The sequence below is a fragment of the Felis catus genome, chromosome F2 (assembly GCF_018350175.1).
Source record: "Felis catus isolate Fca126 chromosome F2, F.catus_Fca126_mat1.0, whole genome shotgun sequence".
NCBI classification, from domain to species: Eukaryota; Metazoa; Chordata; class Mammalia; order Carnivora; family Felidae; genus Felis; species Felis catus.
The window spans coordinates 13193063-13210026 of NC_058385.1; the positions used below are offsets into that span (position 1 = coordinate 13193063).

Consider the following 16964-nt stretch of genomic DNA (forward strand, 5'->3'; position numbering starts at 1 on the left):
TTCATTGTATAGTAGCATGTTATTTAACCTCCTTGTATTTGTGGTGTTTTCAGATTTTTTCTTGTGATTGATTTCTAGTTTCAAAGCACTGTGTTTAGAAACTATGCATGGTATGACTTTGATCTTGAATTTATTGAGGCTTGCTTTGTGGGCCAATATGTGATTTATTCTGCAGAATGTTCCATGTGCACTTGAAAAGAAGGTGTATTCTACTGCTTTAGGATGCAATGTTCTGAACGTAACTGTTAAGTCCATTTGGTCCACTGTGTCATTTAAGGCACTCTTTCTTTGTTGATTTTCTCTTTGGATGATCTGTCCACTGATGTAAGTGAGGTGTTAAAGTCTTCTATTATTGTATTATTATCAATTGGTTCCTTTATGTTTGTTATTAACTGTTTTGTGTATTTGGGTGTTTCATGTTGGGTCCATAAATATTTACAAATGTTTTATCTTCTTGTTGGATTTTCCCCTTTATTACTGTTATATAGTGACTTTGTCTCTTTCTACAATCTCTGTTTTAACGTCTATTTGTTCCAATATAAGCGGTACTACTCCAAGGTTTCCTTTTACATTAATTTGCATGATAAATATTTCTCCTTTTCCTCACTTTCAAACTGCAGGTCTGAAATGAGTCTCCTGTAGCAAGATATGGATGGGTCTTGTTTTTCTGTCCCCAAGTTGGGCTCCATGACCAGCGTGGAGCCCACTTGGGATTCATTCTCTCTCTCTCCCTCCCTCTCTCTCTCTCTCCCCCTCCCTCTCCCTCTCCCTTTCTCCCTCTGCCCTTCTCCCCAGCTTGCTCTCTTACTCTCTAAAAGAGAAAATAAAAAAATAAAACAACAAAAACAACAAAAAGAACAAAAACAGAGTTCAGTTGGAAGGGCTGAGAGGATTCCCATTTTGTCAAAAAAGGAAATAAAGTGACTTGCCTAAAATCACACCATAACTGGTCATATGACTTCTTTGAAGAGAAGCTTCTTAGGGAATAGGGCATTTGAGGAATTATTCCCTGGAAGTAATGACTTATCAGTTTCCTTTAGTAAGCCCAATTAACAAAACAGTAACTGAGCTATTTTTTCTCAACTTAGCAGGTCTTGTATACGTCAAGATGTCTTTTTAGTACTTTTTGTGCCAGGGAACTGGACCTTGGCATTTTCTGGCAACAATACATGAGACCGAAGATCTGTTTACTCTTACCACCACCCCACCTCCCTTCTCTTTCATGGGTCTTCTTGCAAGTTACACCCTTTCTGACACTTGCAACGGGCAGCCTAATATAGGCATCACGACTTTTGAAAATTCCATCAGGCTTTTAATCTGCAGACTGTTTAAAATTTTTTTTTCCAACGTTTATTTATTTTTGGGACAGAGAGAGACAGAGCATGAACGGGGGAGGGGCAGAGAGAGAGGGAGACACAGAATCGGAAACAGGCTCCAGGCTCTGAGCCATCAGCCCAGAGCCTGACGCGGGGCTCGAACTCACGGACCGCGAGATCGTGACCTGGCTGAAGTCGGACGCTTAACCGACTGCGCCACCCAGGCGCCCCTCTGCAGACTGTTTTAAAACTGTAGATATAACTGTAAACACGAGGTAGTTAAAGGAAGAAAAATTTCATTAATATTGTGTCCTTCATCTAATTAGTGGGCAATCCCTCTTCTATCAAAAAGCAAACAAAAAAGAAATCCATCGTTAGGCTTATTGTTCTCACCTGGTGGAGTATAATTTTAATATTACCAAAAAGGGTGCTAACCCTGATATGGCATTCAGAAAAAGATCTAGCTTGTTGTATTCTTTAGAACAATAATGAATACTTTAGTATGTGCATTAGCTCCAAAGATGGCATGTATGACTACAGTGATAAGTGTTATCTAATCATTAGTGTCAATTATTTCTACCTGATTTCAGATTCCATGTTACTTGGTAAGAATATAAAGGTGACTAGGGAAGAGTGGAAAATGCTTCTATTATTTACGTATTCAGCATTTATTGAATTCTTGCTGTGTGCACAGAACTAAACAGTTGCTGAGGCAGTGCTTGTGTGGATTTTAAATAAGTCCCAGTGAGTAACTCATAGTCTAGAAGAAGCAAGTTACGCTTTGTTCACATTCAAGACTCCAATCAAAAATCTTCATGCATCTGGATTTTTATCTACAGTATCCAAGATTGTTAAAATTTTGTCAAATGAAGCCGATAGACTCTATAGCAGTATGTCTCCTAATCACTCATATGCTTTGGCAAACAATGGAAAATCATTCACATAGGGCAAAATTATTGGCAGATCACATAAGCAGCTTATTCAAAACTAAACACATCTTAGCATAAGAATGAAAATCAGTTAAGAGCTAACCATTGTTAGTAGTAGAAATAGAATAGATTATTTCAACCCATTATCTATTATACATTAGGTGAGGAAATGCAGAAAACTAGGAAGTGAAAGGAGACAAGGTAAAGAAGATAATCCCTGAGAAGGAAATAGAATCTTGGCAGACATTCAGGGGAGAAACATGTCAGAAAATACCAGCTTACTCTGTTCCCAAAGACCAACAATGAAAGTCAGAGAAAAATGCACATGTTCTAAATTAAAGATAGACAAACAATTACTATGGATTAAGGAAAAGTAAGACATATTTGTTTCAAGAGGTGTGGGTGCAGACTTTTCATAGAGTTTGGGTGTTAGAATGGCTATTTAGTAGTTATAGTCACTAATCCACACAATACTGGGAAATGCCTTTTAATACGGTTCTCAGTGAAGGATTACTTAGTACTAAATGTACACTAATTCATAGAACCAATGTGACTAATGTGTCAAGGCTGCTGTTGCCAACAGTTTGGCCACATTTAATAAAAATAGTGAGGAACTAAGACACTAATACTTCTGAATATTACATATAATACAGTGATTACAAATTGTTTTATATGGGTTATTTCTTCCATATTTTTGTAAAGAGAATTGTTGAGGCTCCTGTTCATTTTTTTTCCCATGACCCCTTCATAAGGTCCTAAATAAGAAGTCTCTCTCAAATATTAGTACTATGAGGTATTTTGCTTCTCATGAAGAATGGTTTTTCTTTCTCTTAGAAAATTTGAGGTATATAACTTGCCATTTTAAATTTCCTATGAACTGCATGCATTTGTATCCCAAGGATCTAGCACAATGCAAAACTTAGGGAAGACATTCAAAATACATTTGTGAAATGAATGATTGGATTTTGTTCAGCTAGAAGTTCAGAGCTTTTTATTTGGGTGTAGTCCCAAAAATTTATTTTTTTAAAAATTTTGTTTCCTTTGCTTGAGAAGACATCTAGAAAAATGTTACTAAGACCCATGTCAAAGAGATTACTGCCTATGTTTTCTTCTAGGATTTTTATGGTTTCATGTCTCCCATTTAGGTCTTTAATCAATTTTGAGTTTATTTTTGTGTATGGTGTAAGAAAGTGGTCCAGTTTCTTTCAGTTGCATATAGCTGTCCAGTTTTTCCAGCACCATTTCTTGAAGAGGCTGTCTTTTCCCCATTGTATTTTATTGAGTCCTTTGTCATAGATTAATTGACCATATAAATGTGCATTTAGTTCTGGGCTATTATTTTCCATTGATCTATATCTCTATTTTTGTGCCAGTACCATACTGTTTTGATTACTACAGCTTTGTAGTAGATCTTGAAATCTAGAATTGTGATACCTCCAGCTTTGTTCTTCTTTCTCGAGATTGCTTTGGCACTTTGGAATGTTTTGTGATTCCATATTAATTTTAGAATTCTTATTTCTTGATGTAGTCCTGTATTGCTATAAACTTCCCTCTTAGAACTGCTTTTGCTACAGACAAAGACAGAAGACATATAATTTCACTTACATGCAGAATCTACAAAATAAAACAAATAGATTCTTAAAAACAGAGAACACAGGGGCGCCTGAGTGGCTCGGTCTGTTGAATGTCAGACTCTTGATTCCAGCTCAGGTTGTGATCCCAGGATCGTGGGATTGAGCCCCACTTCAGGCTCATGCTGGCTGTGGAGCCTGCTTAAGATTCTCTCTCTCTTTTCCTCTCTGCCCCTCTCCACTTCCTGTGCGCACTTTCTCTCTCTCTAAAATAAATAAAATGAAGACAAAAACAAAAGAACAGAAAACACACTGGCAATTTCTAAAAGGGGAAGGGTGGGGGGATGGGTGAAACACATAGAAGGGATTAGAGGTACAAAATTCTAGTTGTAAAATAAATAAGTCACAGAAATGAAAAGTACAGCATAGGGAATATTGTCAATGGTACTATAATAATATTATATGGTGATCATGCTTATTGTGGTGAGCACAGGGTAACAGAATTGCTGAATTGATATGTTGTATACCTGAAATTAATATAATATTGTATGTTCATTAAAAAAAATTACTTCACTTAAAAAAAGGTAGTTCAGAGCAATGCTTGGCAATAATCACAGCTATCATATTGGGCCATAATGTTCATGTAGTTCTTTTTCTCAGTCATGATTTTCTACATCCATTTCTATTTTACTCGCTTTAGTGTATTGTCATTCTGGCTTCCAATGGACTCAGCTTATACTGAAAAAAGATACACATATGCCTAACAACAATATAAGAGAGAAAGGTAAAAATAAAACACTTAACAGAGATACAAGCAACACGTTACATGAACCCTGAGGAAGAAGCAGTTGCATCTAACTGGAATTTATTAAGCGAAGAGAGACCTTGCAAGGGGAGGAAATGCATTGAGCATGCTTTATTTATTGAGCTTTTTTTTTTTTTTTTTTTTGGAGGTCAGTTACTTACCCAATCTGGCTAGAGCAGAGAGTTTATAAAGAGTAGTAGTGGGAAATGAAACAAAAAAGATAACTAAAAATCAGACTGAGAAGGACTGTGAATGCTAATTTAAGATATTTGGTCATTATACTTCAGGCAATTGGGATCCACTGAAGCAATCTGAGGGAAATGTAAAGGCATTATTGCTGTTTCTTAGGAAAATAATGTAAATGACAGTATAAAGGATGATTTGGAGCAATAAAAGACTGAAAGAAGAAACCACTGGAAAAATTTGCAATAATGTGAGTTGTGGATAATAAGAACCAATGCAGGGAAAGACAAGGACAGATGTAAAAAAGAAAAAGAAAAAAAATACAGTTAACATGACTTGACCACTGATGGAATGTGAAGATAGAACCAGAAGAAATTGCTATAGGGTTGTAATAATGTTACTAATGGATATAGAGTTTCAGTAAGACAAAGAGACACTAAAGAGAGGATAATAACACAGAATATCTCTGAGATATTGAGTGCCACCATATCTCAGGCAGTGAATTAAATCTTTAATTCTCATAGTAACTCTGTAGTGTGCTTTCCCCAAATTACAGCTGTATTTACCATTTAAGTGTCTTCTCCATAGGCACACAAGAGGATAAGTGGTCAAGACAAAACTTTAAACCAGATTTGTCTGAGTAAGAAGGTTGTGTTCCGTACACTCTTACTCATTGCCCACTTTCATTCTGAACACGTTGAATTTAGGGATAATTGCAATATCCCTGTACGGCAAGGGGTTCCAAATGTTGGTGTGTTGTCTAAGACGAGAAGCAGGCCAGAAATATGGAAGTGGAGTTATCTGAAGGGAAGTGAATGTTGAAACAGTGGTAGCCAGTGTTTCACTAGGGAAAGTATGTGAGAGAAGACCAGGATGTAACTTTGAGAAAGTTACACCTAAAAGGTACATGAAGAAAGAGATGTGATGGAGAAGTTGATAACTAGTAGAACAAGAGTGAGGAGATTTACACAGAGGCCAAGAAGTAGCATGTGAAGAAGAAAGGAGTGGTCACCAATGCCAAGTACTACAGAAAGTTACTTGAGCATGAGATCTTGGAAGAGGCACTTGGATTTTGCAAGTAGGAATTTATTGGAGACTCCAAAAGAACAGCATTATTCAGGTATCAGAGATTGTTAAAGCCCATAATAGCTCTTCAGAGTGTTGGGTGATGAAGATGTAGTAAAGAACTGAAGACTTTTCATTTGTGATTTCCGTAAAGGAGCAAAGAACAGAGATGGAAAAGAAGTGCATCATGGACTTTTTCATTGTGGATTGTTTTGGTTTTTGTTTTCCTTTTTAATTTAATTTAATTTTTTTTAATTTTTTTGATGTTTATTTATTTTTGAGAGAGAGACAGAGCATGAGCAGGGGAGGGGCAGAGAGAGAGAGGGAGACGCAGAATCCCAAGCAGGCTCCAGGCTCTGAGCTGTCAGCATAGAGACTGACGCGGGGCTTGAACCCACAAACCGTGACATCATGACCTGAGCTGAAGTCAGACGCTTAACCGACCGAGCCACCCAGGTGCCCCTTGTTTTCCTTTTTTAGTCACTATGATAAGGACTTATTGAAGTGTAAGAAGGCAGTGGTGAAAAAGATATAAAATAAAAAGAGAGAAAGAAAGAGGAAGTGAGGGAGGATACATTACCCTATGCGCTAACTACATAACCCCTTACGTGGCAGGCTGCAGGCTGAGCTATGTGGCAACTAAACAACGAATTCCACAAACTGGAACGAAATTAACCCCCTTTAACTTAAATGTCATATGTAATTAAGTTTTTCTAGCATATAAAATGCATCTTCTGTGAAAAGTGATGTATCTCAGACATGGCTCACCATTTAGCATATCTATACCATGAGAAAATATTAAAGATATTTCCTCAAACAGATGACTGTTCTACGCACATATTTAGCAGAGCTTATTTAGACATCCAAAAGTGGAAACCAGCAGATTATATCTGCCAGAGAAATCTTGACATTTCATCTTTCAAATAAGCAATCATAAAATACACCTCTAGTGGTCAAAAAGAATTAAGGACTATGACATAAGAAGACTATCCGCAGGATTACAGGCTTTTGGTCTAGTTGATGGCAAACAGTGCACACCGTAGCATTAACATGCATGTCGGCATAATGAGCAGACATAACAGAGAGAGTAGAATATAGTTTGACTCTGAAAGAGAGCTACAATGTAAAGCTTTGCAAAAAGCAGCTTTGAAATCATGAGAAATGAGAACAGAAAAAGACATGAGTGAACAGAAAGTTAGGAATAGGGGGGAGGGATTAAAAAACAAATAAAAGATAGCAAAACAAACACGTCAACCCCAAAGAGAAGCCCCAAAGGAAAAAAACTACTTTTGCATCCTAGATAAAAGCAAAGGATTCTTAGGAACGGGAATGCTGTTTCTTATGGGATGTATTTCACTTCACAAGAAAATGCAAACTGTTTCCCAAAGTGACTGAACTGTGTGATCCCACCAGCAATGTAAAAGAGCTCCATTCACTCTGAACCCTCACCAGACTTGGTATATTTAGGATTTTTTTAGCCATTCTAGTACATATTAAGTGTATTCAACATTTTTTTCCAGTTTGAGAATTGACACACACACTGTGTAAGTTCTAGGCATATATGCCATATGCCTATTATGGTTTGATTTACATATATTGTGAATTTATTGACATAAAATATTTAGTTAACGTCCATTTCTCAGACAGATACAGTAAAAAAAAGAAGGAAAAAAATTCCCTTTGTGATGAGAACTCTTAGGATTTACTCTCATAACAACCTTTCTATATATCAAACGGCACTGTTGGCTATATTCATCATGTTGTACATTACATCTCTAGTACTTATGGCCTTTCTCCAATTTCCCCTGCCCCCACCCTCCACCTCTGGCAACCACATGGCTAATATCTTTTTCTATGAGTTGTTGCTTTTAGATTCCACATCCAAATGAGATCATGTAGTATTTGGTATTTGTCTTTCCGTCTGACTTATTTCACTTAGCATAATGCCTTTAAGGCCCATCCATGTTGTCACAAATAGTAGCATTTCCTTGTTTATTTTATGGCTGAATGGTATTTCATTATATGGCTATACACATACACGTATGCATCTGTATGCGCGCGCGTGTGTGTGTACTACACGTATATATACCTACCTCACAACTGCTTTATCCATTCAGCCATCAATGGAAACTTAGGTTGTTTCCATGTCCTGACTTGTAAATAATGCTGCTATGAACATGGGGGTGCAGATGTATCTTCCATTTGATGTTTTTGTTACCTTCGGATATATTTCCAGAAGTGGAATTGATGGATCATTTGGTAGTTCGAGTTTTAATCTTTTGAGAATCCTCCTGTTTTTCATAATGGCTGTGCCAATTTACATGCCACCAAAAGTGCACAAGGATTCCCTTTTCTCCACATCCTCGCCATAGAGGATAGAGGATGTCCTATAGAGGATAACATCCTTGTTATCTCTTGTCTTTTTGATGATGGACATACAAGAGGCATGAGGTGATACCTCATTGTAGTTTCAATTGGATTTCCCTAATATGAAATTCAGCACCTTTCATTTGGTCTGTTGGCATTTTTAATATCTTCTTTGGGGAAATGTCTAGTTGTGTCCTTTGCCCATTTTTTAGCTGGGTTATTTGGTGTTCTACAGTAAAAAGAGAGAGTTGCAATGTCTTAGATATCAGATACATAGTTTGCAAATACCCATTCTGTAGGTTGTCTTTTCACTTTGTTTGTGGTCTCTTTTGCTGTTTAGCAGATTTTTAGTTTGATGTAGTTCCACTTGTTTATTTTTATTTTGTTGCTTATACTTTATTTGCCATATCCAAAAAATCATTATCAAGACCCATGTCAAGGAGATTTGTTCCTCTGTTTTCTTCTGGGAGTTTACTGGTTTCAGATCTTACATTTAAGTCTTTAATCCATCTGAGTTTGTGTGAGTGGTATAAGATAGGGGTCCACCTTCATTCTTTTACATGTGAATATCCGATTATCTCAGCACCATTTATTGAAGAGATTGTCTTTTCTCTGCTGGGTATTCTTGGCTCCCCTGTCAAATTTATTTGACTGTAAATACTTGGGGTTTTTTTGTTTTTTTTTTGTTTTTTTTTTTTGGGGGGGGGGCTCTTGATTCTGTTCCATTGTTCTGTTTTTATTCCAGTACCATACTATTTTGAGGATTATAGCTTTATGGTATAGCTTGAAATCAGAAAGTAGGGGGTGCCTTCTGCTTTGTTCTTCTTTCATGTCCTTTCTGTCCTGATTTCTCAGGATTTCTTTGGGTATTCATGGTCTTTCATAGTTTCATATAAATATTAGGAGTTTTTTTGTTTGTTTTTTTTTAACTTCTGTAAAAACTTCCGTTGGAATTTTGATAGAGATTGCATTAAATCTATAGATAGCCTTTGGTAGTACGGACATATTAACAATAGTCATTATTCTAATCCAAGAATACAGAATACATTCCCATTTATTTGTATCTTCTATGATTTCTTTAATCAGGGTTTTCCAGCTTTCAGCACAGAGATCTTTAATTCCTTAAATGTATTACTAAGTATTTTATTGTTTTGATACTATTCTAAATGGGATCTTTTTCTTTCTTTTTTTTTTTCACAATTTTGCCATCAGTGCATAGAAATGCTACTAACTTTTGAATGCTAATTTTGTACCCTAAGCTTTACTGAATCCACTGACAAGATATAACAGTTTTCTGGTTGAGTCTTTAGGATTTTCTATATATACAATCATGTCTGCAAATAGAGCTAATTTTACTTCTTGCTTTCTAACTTTGATACCTTTTATTTCTTTTTCTTGCCTGATTTCACTAGCTAGGACTTTCAGTACCATGTTGAATAGGAGTGGTAACAGTGGCAGCCTCTTCTTGTTCCTGATCTGAGAGCAAAAGCTTCCAACCTTTCACCATGGAGTATGATGCTAGCTGCGGGCTTGTTTTATATGGTCTTTATTATGTTGGGATATGTTCCTTCTTTGTCTAATTTGTTAAGAGTTTTTATTATGAACGTATGTTAAATTTTGTCAAGTGCTCTTTCTGCATCTATTGAGATGATCATATGATTCTTGCTTTCATTCTCTTAATGTAAATCACATTGATTGATTTGCATATGTTGAACCATCCTTGTATCCCAAGTATAAATCCCACTTGGTGGGATCGTGGTGAAGGATACTTTAAATGCATTGCTGAATTTGGTTTGCTAGTATTTCACTGAACTTTTGCATCTAGATTCATCAAGGATATTGGCCTGTAGTTTTCTTTTCTGATTTTGGTATCAAGATAAGGCTGGTGTCATAAAATAAGTGCCCTCCTCTTTGATTTTTTGGAAGTGTTTGAAAATGATTGGTGTTAATTCTTTAATGTTTTGTAAAACTCACCAGTGAAGTCATCTGATCCTGGGCTTTTCTTCACTAGAGGATTTTTGATACTGATTCAACCTCCTTACTAATAATTGGTCTGTCCATATTTCCTATCTTCTTTAAAAAAAATTATTTATTTATTTTTGAGAGAGAGAAAGAGAGGGAATGAGTGGGGGAGGGGCAGAGAGAAGGAGGAGACAAAGAATCTGAAGCAGGCTTCAGGCTCTCAGCTGTCAGCACAGAGCCCGGAGTGGTGCTTGAAACCATGAACTGTGGGATCATGACCTGAGCTGAAGTTGGACACTTAACCAACTGAGCCATCCTGGTGTCCCAAGATTTCCTATTGCTTCTTGATCAGTCTTGGTACACTGTATATTTCTAAGAATTTTCCCATTTTTCTAGGTTAAATAATACAGATATTTATAGTGGCCTCTTATGATCCTTTGAATTTCTATGTTATTTGTAATGTCTCTTTTTACATTTACAATTTGTCGATATGGTCCTTTCTCTCTTCCCTTTGGTTAGTCTAGCTAAGAGTTTGTCAATTTTGTCTTTTCAAAGAAAAGTCTTGGTTTGGTTAATCTTTTCCATTATTTTCCTGGTCTCTATGTCATTATTTCTGCTCTAATCTTTATTATTTCCTTTCTTCTGTTAACTTTAGGCTTAGTTTGATCTTTTTTTCTAGTTCCTAAACGTGTAGTGTTAGGTTGTTTATTTGGGGTCTTTCTTGATTCTTAACATAGGTGTTTATTGTTATGGACCTCCCTCTTAGGAACTGCTTTTGCTGCACTGCATTAGTTCTGGAAAGTTGTATTTTCATTTTCCTTTATCTCAAGGAACTGTTCTTCTTTCTCCTTTAATTTCTTCTTTGATCCATTGGTTATTTGGAAGAGTGTTGTTTAATTTTTAGGTGTTTGTGAATTTTCCATTTTTCCTCTCATTATCGATTTCTAGTTTCTTGACACTGTGGTCAGAGAAGATTCTTGGTATGATTTCAACCTTCTTCAATTTGCTAAGACTTGTTTCAGAGGCTAACATTTGCTCTAATCTATAAAATGTTAGAAGTGTGCTTGAGAAGAATGTGCATTCTGCTGTTGATGGGTAAAACGTTCTGTATATGCCTGTTAGGTCCATTTTGTCTCAGTATTGTTCAAATTCACTGTTTCTTTATTGATTCTCTGTCTGGATGATCTATTTATTGCTGGAAGTTGTGGTATTAAAGTCCCCAGCTATTATTGTATTATATAATTTATTTCTCTTTTTAGCTGTATTAGTTTTTGTTTATTCATTTAGGTGCTCTAATGTTGAGTGTATTTGTAATTGTTATATCTTCTTGAGTATTAACTCCTTTACCAGTGTATAATGACCTTCTTTGTCTATTTTTACCATTTTTAATTTAAAGACTATTTTTTCTCATATAAGTATAGCATTCCTTGCCTTTTTTTTTTTTGTTATCAATTACCATTTGCTTGAAATGTCTATTTTTCCACCCCTTCCCTCTCAGTCTACATGTGTCCCTAAGGCTAAAGTGAGTCTCTTATAGGCAGCATATTGTTGGAACTTATTTTTTGTTTTGTTTTGTAAATCCATTCAGCCATTCTAATGTCTCTTAATTGGGGAATTTAATCTGTTTACATTAAAATAATTATTGGTAGGTAGGACTTACCATTGTCATTTTGTTAACTGTTTTCTGGTTGTTTTGTAATCTATTGTTCCTTGTTTCTTATCTTGTTGCCCTTTTTGTTTGTTTTGATGTGTTCTGGTATCACTAAACTTTGACAAGGGAACCTAACCAGGCAATGTGTTGATTGCAGTTGTGACACAAACAGAGGCTTGAAATGACCTTACACAGCGGGGCTTGTTTTTTTTTTGTACTTTTGTCATTTTATGAGAAAAAGATGCTAGCTAGCCTGATAATCTCAGGACCATGGGGACAGATATGTGGGAATGATCTACTTCAGTGACTGCAGCCTGAAGTTCCTGCTAACCCACTACCTTAGGAGAGAAAACCAATGCTGATTGTTGTAAGCCACTGAAGTTTTGAGATTATTATTTATGCAGAAGGAACTGAACATGATTAATAAAGAACAGATTGATTATGAAAACTAAATAAGAGGTTTAGGAGAAGGAATATAGAGAAGTAAAAGAGTTCTGGTGACGTGTGTGTGTGTGTGTGAGACAGAGAGAGAGAGAGAGCAAGCTTGGAATGGGGAGCAAGGGTAGAGCTATTGGGGATAATCTGAAATGTTTATATTTCATTGGAGGAATCTGTGGGGGAAAAGAATGAAATAATAGAAACATTGGGTTTAAAATGAAGTTGAATTAGATGAGAGCAGAAACTCAGGATGCAGAAATATTTTTTTAAGGAACATTACAATATTCAAGAAAAATGATTATACTCACTATATTTCTTTGACAAAACCCAGAGATCCTACGTTATGGCATGTATTTCATGTATTAGTCTAGAAATGACCCTGTCTAAATGTTACTCTCATTCAATTGAATCCTAAAGCCTAATGGCTGCCTATTCCTTTATAGGGATGGTCGTTACAATAATCATTAATACATATTTGTTAACAGCACAGTAAGTTTCTGGCACGATTCTAAAACCCAAATAAAAGTAACCAAGCAACAATGCAGAATTTGAATTGACTGTACCAAGTAAAAGGTATTAACTATTTATAATGTTAATCATATAATCAAATGCTCTAAGCAGTCCATGCCAAAAGTGCTACCAGGGTTAATACTAAGTCTTTCATAGATAATAAGCCCAAGCTGGATGAGAACCCAAAGAAAACAGAAGCCCCAAAACACGAGAGTAAAGTCCTGAGTCCACTGTTGAAGAAAGCTAGACTTTAGCTCAAATTCAAATTTATCTCTTAGATATTTTGATAGGAATGGTATTTGGCCTGGCTCTCCACTGAAAATAACCCAAAGAAAACAGAAGCCCCAAAACACGAGAGTAAAGTCCTGAGTCCACTGTTGAAGAAAGCTAGACTTTAGCTCAAATTCAAATTTATCTCTTAGATATTTTGATAGGAATGGTATTTGGCCTGGCTCTCCACTGAAAATAAGTTGGGATCTTTGCAGGGTGTTGGAGGTAGGAACTAATTTTAGGATGAGTAAAAAGGATCTTTTCCCCACGAGAGTCTATTCTAATCAGGCTTCTTGAAGGACAGGAGACCCTCTGTGAGCTGCTTGAGAAAAAAATTCACAGTATGTTTATGGTAACTGCCCAAGTACTACACATTCCACTGAGCATAATTATGAAAGGATTAGGTTTTATTTCCCAAACAGAAAATAAATATAATATGCCTTTCACTGTTACTAATCTAGTCTACACTGAAAACAGAAGTCCTATGTGTGTTGGTTCGTTCCTTAAAAATTGTGACTTTTTCTTCTCAAATTGTATCTTAAGAATCAAAAGTAATTATACACATTAATATGTATCTACTATATATCGTAATATATATAGATATAAATACTATATATAATTCAATATGTGAAATGGCTGTTAAGACAACTATCACACAAACTGCTATATATAAATATATATAGTATATATACTTATTATATAATTATTAATACATTTATTATTATATGGCACATATATAACATATATAACAATATATAGTATATATAAATATTTATTAGTATATGGTATATATATATAATACATATACTGGTTTGATACACTATAGATACAGACACAGTTTAGTCTAGATACAGATTATAGTTTACTGTACCTACACACAGATATACTTCATCTGTATCATGCTTGCTATACTACAGTATTTTACATGGATATCTACATACCTATGAATACACACACATATGTAGTTCTGTGATGGGAGTCAAACAGCTTTTCACATTTGGGATTATTTCAAGGTCAGGAATAAACAGGAATACATTCATGTCTTCAAGCCTTAAATTAGAAGAAAAAGACTACTTGGGTTACTAACTTAGATGGCTACATTATGATTACAAAACTGTCTTTTTTTTCATAAGACCTTGAACTTCAATGCCTTCTTAATTGTGAATCTCGTTAAGTGTTCAGAAATGACATTATTGTTTAAAACTCATGCCCATTAAGCAGAGCATAGCCATTCCACTGTCGTTATTAGGGTAGTAGGAAATGCTGTCCTGGAAAAGAGGCTGGTAAATTAGGGACCATGGAACAAAAATAAAACATTTCTGGCTAGGAAACTAATTACATAAAACAATGTAGAGAAGGGAAGCTTCTATCTCTATAAAGAGGAGGCACTAAAGTTAGACTAATCTACTCTAATTATATTACCCAACATATATCAACTCTGTTCTTTGAAAGCACATCTCTGATAGTCTTTCAGAACATTTCCCGTACTTCTTTCCCATAACTGCAACTTACCAATCACATGAGCTCAATGAGGATAACAAATTGAATGAATGCCTGCACAAATGAATTAATGAATAACCCTAGCTTTGAACACAGAACTACAGAGAGGCTTCCTGCTGAACTCATTGCAGACATTATGTATTAACCAGAATCAGCCGGTAAGATGACAATGAGTGGCACTCTTCGCCATGCGTTTCTGGCTCTTCTTGTAGGAACCTTGCCAGTCTCTTATCACCTCATAGGGACACCCTGCCCATACTTTCATACCCTGTGCTCTCAATGTTATTTAAATAGAAACAGAAAGGGGTATCATTGGAGTATTTAATCCTGATATTCCCTGCCCCCCACCAACCTGGTTATTCTACATTAGGAATGTCAGCTATTTTTTCATCCTGATTAGAATGCAATCAGTGATCTAGCTTAAATAGCTATTTCAGCAGGTACAGTTTCATGATATTCTCTCTTTCCATTTATTTTGACATTTGTAAACATTAAGCATATTATTAAAAGCTGTTAATAGGACATGATAATCTTTTTTTAAAAACTTTTTTTAACATTTATTCATTTTTGAGAGACGGAGAGAGACAGAACATGAGTGGGGAAGGGGCAGAGAGAGAGGGAGACACAGAATCCAAAGCAGGCTCCAGGCTCTGAGCTGTCAGCACAGAGCCTGAAGCGGGGTTTGAGCTCACGAACTGCGAGATCATGACCTGAGCCAAAGTCGCATGCTCAACTGACTGAGCCACCCAGGTGCCCCCCACTCCTTTTTTTTTTTTAATTTTGTTAATGTTTATTTATGTTTGAGAGAGACAGAGTGTGAGGGGGTAGGGGCACAGAGAGAGACACACACACAGAATGTAAGCAGGCTCCAGGCTTTAGCTGTCAGCACAGCCCGACATCAGGCTCAAACTGATGAACCACAAAATCATGACCTGAGCTGAAGTCAGATGCTTAACCGACTGAGCCACCCAGGCACCCCCTAGGACAAGACAATCTTTATTATTATTATTTTTTTAATGTTTATTTATTTTGAGATAGAGGGAGAGCACGAGCAGGGAGGGGCAGAGAATCTGAAACAGGCTCCAGGCTCTGAGCGGTCAGCACAGAGCCCAATGTGGGGTTCGAACCCATGAACTGTGAGATCATGACCCGAGCTGAAGTCAGACGCTTAACCGACTGAGCCACTCAGGCGCCTCAAGATAATCTTCATAAAAGCATATGCTCATATGTTATAACTGCACAGACAGACCACCTAAACCTTTCTGCCCAATTCCTGGGATCCAGATTCCCATGTAGGCTGTTTCAGAGGTCTGACTACTGGTGAATGCTAGGCTGGGAGTCAACAGAGCTGGACCTGTTGCTGATGAGCAGCACAGCAGTGTGACCTTGGACCAGTTACTTAACCTTGCTGAATTTTAGTTAGCTGATACATAAGTTGGGATTTCTTTCGTTGAATTGCTGAGAGCATTAAATGAGAGAACATGTGTAAGTAAATGATTTAAGACAACACAGAATAAGTGATTAGTAGATGCTATTAAAATGGTATGGGTTACTTGAACCTGTCCACACTTTAATCTTTTCATTTAAAATGAACAAGTTAGATGGAAAGATAAGTTTAGGTCCTTCTAATGCTACAGGTTTATAAATCTAAAGAACAGTTTCTACTTTTGTGTTCTTACCAAGGATAGTGTTACCTGAATGAATTTTATAACATATAAAAAAATACAACAAAAAAAGGTTGATTGTTCACTGTCAACATTATGTGCCTGAGTGATCCACATAACTGTCAGAGCCAAGTCTTATGAATCTCAAGACAGTGGTATTTTTTTTCCAAGACGGTGGGCTTTTAATGTGCAGCTCATAGTCTGCTCTCATTTTTCTAAACCTCAACTATACATTTCCTTTTCTTTTGCAAGAATCATGTCTATGTCATTGTTGTTGTTTCTAATAACCATTTTCTAGTGCTTGTATCATAGCAATTGCCTTTCCTCACTTAATCTATTTTTAATTATGAATTCAACAAACATTTAATGAAGACTCCCTGATCATAGACGTAAGTGGGCACAGGAGAGTGAAAAAGCAAAATCCCAGTGCATCATCAAACGAACAATTTTAGCTCTAGCTGTTATGGCTGGAGGGGATTCTGTACAGAGAGAAATGTAAAATAAGAAACAGTAAGGGATTCCTGAGTAACAGAAATAAGATGTTTTTCTCTTCCCTCCAAAATTGCTACCGAAAAAGTCACTGAAAGTATGCTCTGGTACTAAAGTACAACTTCAACATTCGTAGACTATTATACTCAGGATATTTTCACAGATTTATGAAATAATAAATCAAAATATTTGCAACTCTAGAGCCACATAATTACAGTTGGTGTGTATTTATTTGTTTAGCCAC

The 16964-nt window shown here is 36.2% G+C and overlaps 1 long non-coding RNA gene across 9 annotated transcripts in view; it reads right to left on the bottom strand.

Annotated features, from left to right (window-relative positions):
• Positions 1–16964, bottom strand: part of LOC123383070 — a 279873-nt gene that overhangs the window by 194784 nt on the left and 68125 nt on the right. For 8 of the 9 annotated variants that reach the window (XR_006592367.1, XR_006592370.1, XR_006592366.1 and 5 more), the window contains exon 2: positions 14009–14117. The exons of the other annotated variant lie outside the window; for it this stretch is intronic. This is a non-coding gene — a long non-coding RNA (uncharacterized LOC123383070). The remainder of the gene's footprint in view (positions 1–14008; positions 14118–16964) is intronic. 9 annotated transcript variants of the gene reach the window in all.